A 6,000-nucleotide genomic window follows, 5' to 3' on the forward strand; every position below is an offset into this window, starting at 1 on the left:
CCCTGCTGCAGCTGCTAGCCTCCTCACCGACTGCCTCTCCGATCTCCTGCTGGGCCTTTTTATAGGCCTCTGACACTGTCCCGGACTCCCACCTCACCGAGTGTCAGTCTATATTTTATTTCGTGCTCAAGTCCCTGGAGTGGGACTTGAACCCACAACCTTCTGACTCAGAAGCGAGTGCGCTACCCACTGAGCCACAGCTGACTGCAAGAATTAATATCATTATTCACAATTAGGGCCAACAAAATATTAACACTACAGTATAACATAAATGCAATGAGAGGAATCTGTAATTGGCTACTTTTCCTGCGCGAGAGACATCTTTGCCTATGCATAATACTGTGGATTGAAATTTCTGCCTCTTCACCCTTCCTTACAACTTTCAGTATCACTCTCTCTCCTCGTCCCTTGTCAGTCCTGTTAGCAGATCTGCCACGAGTTTCCCATTTGGATTTAGAAGAACTGCACCCATTTTTTTTCATTGTCACTTTTTTAAGAACATAAAAACATACGAAATAGGAGCAGGTGTAGGCCATTGGCCCCTCGAGCCTGCTCCGTCATTCAATAAGATCATGGCTGATCATCGACCTCAACTCCACTTTTCCGCCCGATCCCTTGATTCCCCTGGACTCCAAAAATCTATCTCAGCCTTGAATATATTCAGAGACTCAGCCTCCACAGCCCTTTGAGGCAGAGAATTCCAAAGATTCACAACCCTCTGAGAGAAGAAATTCTTCCTCAGCTCTGTCTTAAATGGCCGACCCCTTATCCTGAGACTATGCCCTCTAATTATAAACACTCCAGCCAGGGGAAACAACCTCTCAGCATCCACCCTGTCAATCCCCCTTCAGAATAACCCGAAAAGCAACTTTTTTCAAGAAATCTCCATCGTATAACTTGCCCGGCTCAAAGCGAAGAACTGACTTCTGCTTTTGATTAACACGTGGTATGGCGAGATAGTTCCCGAACTAATTAACAATGCGTCCTGCTTAAATTCAATTAAGGATCATATCCAGGTGGCACCAGCTCCACAATCTGAAACACATTTTCTTCTGTATAACTCTGTTCCATTTCCATAGTTTCAGACAAACCACTGACACTTGTTCAGACTACAGGAGGTTTTTCACAAATAGCCATTAGCTGTTCAAACAAACAGCCCCAGGTGATATCAGATCGGTTTTAATCTGTCAAACCAAAAGGCTAAACACTGATTAAAATCAAAAATCCGCAGCTTTGCGCGGGACACTGCCAATCCAGTTCCTAATACCCAGAATTTGCTGCTAATTGCAAATCTCAGTCAAAGAGCCTTTAAGGTTAGACTTTTGCTGTGTCGGAAACAGTGATGAGAATTCGTGGAGTTTCAAGTTCCCGAGATTGGAGTTTAGACACAGCGTTGAGGGACTGTCTCCCTACGTTGGTGATTTTCAGACTTCACTGTTTGGAGGACTCTCTTACTCAGGACTGCCTTGCCCCAACATCTGAAGCCAGCATGAAATGCCTTCAGCTGCCTGGGCCTTAAGCCCTTGAACTCCCTCCCCAAACCTCTCCACCTCGCTAGCTCTCTTTCCTCCTTTAAGACGCTTCTTAAACCCTACCACTTTGACAAGCATCTGCCCTCATTTTCTCTTGTGTGGCTCGGTGTCAAATGTATTTGTTTTGCCCTATAACACTCCTGTGAAGCGCCTTGGGATGTTTTACTACGTTAAAGGCGCTATATAAATACAAGCTGTTGTTGAAGTGATTTTTTTTGTGGAAATTGTGCTAATGTGTGGGGGCAATTTTAACCTAAATCGCCCAACGGGATTCTGTGCAACGCTGGTTTCTCACCAATGTTCCCTGGACCTCCCGCGCTGCCAGGTCGTCGTCTTTTCAATGGAAAAAAACGCGCATGCGCGATGTTTTTAATGGGCCACGCAGCCCTTAAAGGGGCAGCCCCCCCCCCAAAAAAAATTAACAGGAGCATTGTTTCCATTTGAAGCCCATGGGGAGCAATATTGGGATGGGTGTAAAACCAGCGTTCCACCCGATCCCGTGGGTTTCCGGCCCAGTGCGGTGGATTAAAATTGCCCCCAGTAAGTCAACAAGTACAGGAAAATATAGAAACCTGATAGGTGGTTAAAATTCAGCGTCCTTGGTCCCCCTGAAATTGTCTCCATCGATCCCTCGCTTTCGGGGACCCCAATTTGAAATCCTCGGCCCTGCATTCAGAACAATGGTTTTAGAAATGGCCTTGTTCTTATTGACCAATTACCCGCTGATCACTACCACGTGCTGTCGCAATGCTTGCATAATACGTGTTACCAATGTATTCTTTTATTTCCAAGCCATGATTGATATATCCAGTACTACCTAAAATAATAGTTGTTGCACAGGGAGTTATTGTTGTAATTGGATCTCTTCTTTCTGCTTATGTTCATAAATCCATCCGAATATCTCGATTGAATTACAGTCTTATAACTCCCTATGCATTGATTGTATCCTGGATATTTAATTTTATATCTGACAGCCTCAAGCAAAAGTGTTTTCACATGTAAGTTATAAATTGTTAATTCACTGCTGCAAATGTATTTTCTATTCCGATTTTAAAGGAATCCAATGTTTTGTTGTTGGAATACTGCATTCGAGTGGATATGGAGTGACATTGCATGATCAAATACGACTCCAAGTTCAATATAAAGTTATGAGTTAAAATTGTAGCTTTTCAGAACACATTACATTGTCTACGCACGCAGAGAGACGCACGCAGACACGGACCCATGCACAAAGATGCAGAGACACACACACACGAGCACACACACACGCACATATGCAGAATATTAATGTATCATCAGCTGTGCCGGCTCTTTGCTGGAGCAACACAAAATTAATCCCACTTCCCAGCTCTCCACATAACCCTGTATCTTTCTTTGCTTTAAATGTTTTCCCTTAAAAGGTGCAGTGGTTTCTGCTTCAATTACTCCCTGTTGTAAAACATTCCATGATCCTCACTCTCCTCACTCTCTTAGCAGCAATTTTAAACTGATGGCGCCTGATCACTGAATTCCCAAGCACAGGAAATAGCCCTTCCTTCATTCTATCAAAACCCTGTATAATTCAAAAAAACATTGTTAATCAGGTCACATTGGAGATCAAAAGAAAGAACTTGCATTTATATCGCACCTTTCATGACCTCAGGATATCCCAAAGTGCTTTACAACTAATTATGTACTTTTAAACTTTAGCCATTTTTATAATGTAGAAAACACAGCAGCCAATTTGCGCACAAGGTCCCACAAACAGCAATAAGATAACTTTTTTTAATGATATCAGTTGAAGGATAACTTTAGCAGAATACCAGGAGAACACCCTTGCTCTTTGAATAGTGCCGTGGGATCTTTTACTTCCACCTGTGAGGACAGAAGGGGCCTCGGTTTAATGTCTCATCTGAAAAACAGCACCTCCGGCAGTGCAGCACTCCATCACGTCTCTGCTGTGGGACTTGAACCCACGACCTTTTGACTCAAGTGAGAGTGCTACCACTGAGCCACGGCTGACACCTATCAGTATCTGTAAGTTCAGAATGATTGTGTTAAGTGTAAGGACCATGGAAGTTTAATATTCTGGTTGTATTTACATCACTTAACTCATTGACAATGTCACAAATATTGTCTGTGGACTGCAAAAATTCCACTTTGTGTGATGTTCCAAAAAGAAGATTCTGACCTTCCCTATCATTTTTACTGTTTGAAAGAAACCCGTACAGTATCACGTTGATGCATATTGCAGCCATAATATACTCCTACTGGCTGCTTCTTAACATCAGAACTGAGAAGTTGCTCGAAAGAAATCGAAGAACAATGACATCTATTTACACTGTTAAAATTGAACCAGAGTTAAACTTGCAAATCAACGGCAGAAATTCTTGCAGATGGGGAGGGGGGAGCGAGACTCCGATATTCGGCCATAACCTGGGTGGAGGATCAGTGGAAGCCCAAGAGAATCATCTTAAATGGCTGTTTACACCATTTCTCCAGGATTTCTGCAGGTTATAATGGGAGAACCTTCAGAAATTCTCCTCCGAGTTTTTTTATGTAGGATGTGAAATGTACTAATTTGCACAATTCTTTGGAATAACTTTTTTACTGACCTGAGGAATTACTAAATAAAGAATTTTGTTCGACACAAATGCTGCCTAAATTATTGTTTGAGTCTATAATTATGATTTTTATGGATTATTTAATGAAATGCAAAGGGAGAGCTTGCTAGTGCAAGCATTCAAGAACTTTGATCCTTAATCCCAAACTTACAACTTAGGCCCAAGCCTTCCCGTGCTGGCTCTAAAATTGCCTGGTTCTTATCTTCAACTTTGGCCAGGCCAAGTATCATGAAATCCCAACTAATGGAGGAGAGCATAACAGCATAAATAGGAGCAGGAGTAGGCCATGAAGGAGCATGCGTCAAACCAGGCTCCCCACCCACCCTTTCCTCCAATGTGTATCTGTCCCACCTGGGGGTTAGAGACTGTAATTCCCGCATTGGACTGTACAGTCACCTGAGAACTCACTTTTAGAGTGGAAGCAAGTCTTCCTCGATTTTAAGGGGCTGCCTATGATGATGATGCTCTATAAAGAGCTTGTTTTTAATTCTACATCATCACTGTTGAGCTAACTACCTATGATACTGGCTGCTGTTTTGAATAAAGGAATTTCTGAATTGTAAGTGAGAAATGATTTTCAACAAAAACATTTATATCACTTATCTACCTTTAAAGTCTTGATGCAGATGCCAATTTGCTATTAGAAAATTGGGGATCGAAATTCAGTACTGCCGTCACCGCCTGAAGGGTGATTTTACCGCCAGGCAGTAATCACCGCCTCATGTGAGGTTATCCACTTTGGTGGTAAAAACAGAGAGACAGACTATTATCTGAATGGTGACAGATTAGGAAAAGGGAAGGTGCAACGAGACCTGGGTGTCATGGTACATCAGTCATTGAAGGTTGGCATGCAGGTACAGCAGGCGGTTAAGAAAGCAAATGGCATGTTGGCCTTCATAGCGAGGGGATTTGAATACAGGGGCAGGGAGGTGTTGCTACAGTTGTACAGGGCCTTGGTGAGGCCACACCTGGAGTATTGTGTACAGTTTTGGTCTCCTAACTTGAGGAAGGACATTCTTGCTATTGAGGGAGTGCAGCGAAGGTTCACCAGACTGATTCCCGGGATGGCGGGACTGACCTATCAAGAAAGATTGGATCAATTGGGATTGTATTCACTGGAGTTCAGAAGAATGAGAGGGGACCTCATAGAAACGTTTAAAATTCTGACGGGTTTAGACAGGTTAGATGCAGAAAGAATGTTCCCAATGTTGGGGAAGTCCAGAACCAGGGGTCACAGTCTGAGGATAAGGGGTAAGCCATTTAGGACCGAGATGAGGAGAAACTTCTTCACCCAGAGAGTGGTGAACCTGTGGAATTCTCTACCACAGAAAGTAGTTGAGGCCAATTCACTAAATATATTCAAAAGGGAGTTAGATGAAGTCCTTACTACTCGGGGGATCAAGGGTTATGGCGAGAAAGCAGGAAGGGGGTACTGAAGTTTCATGTTCAGCCATGAACTCATTGAATGGCGGTGCAGGCTAGAAGGGCTGAATGGCCTGCTCCTGCACCTATTTTCTATGTTTCTATGTTTCTAAACTGCCAAATTTAGTTTTACCAGCCAAAGATGAGAGAGCAGCACTAAAAGTGGCATTACACACTCACCCTCGGGCAGTAACAGAGCGGTATCTCAGGAGGCCGACTGAATTTCCCGATGGTCGGCAAGTTGGAAAAACTGGGGGGAAAAAAGTTTCCGAAAAATTTATCTGACCCACACCTACACTTCCCCACTGGGGCCATTAATACATAAATGCTGAAAAAGTTAAAGATAACCACTTACCTTGATCTCAGGATGATACCTATCCGATGTCCCAACAGCTTTTCCGGGCTATACAAATGCCTGCCGGTAAGGCCACCGTACCAACCAA

Source organism: Pristiophorus japonicus, chromosome 2 (genome assembly GCF_044704955.1).
Source record: "Pristiophorus japonicus isolate sPriJap1 chromosome 2, sPriJap1.hap1, whole genome shotgun sequence".
Taxonomy (NCBI): Eukaryota; Metazoa; Chordata; class Chondrichthyes; family Pristiophoridae; genus Pristiophorus; species Pristiophorus japonicus.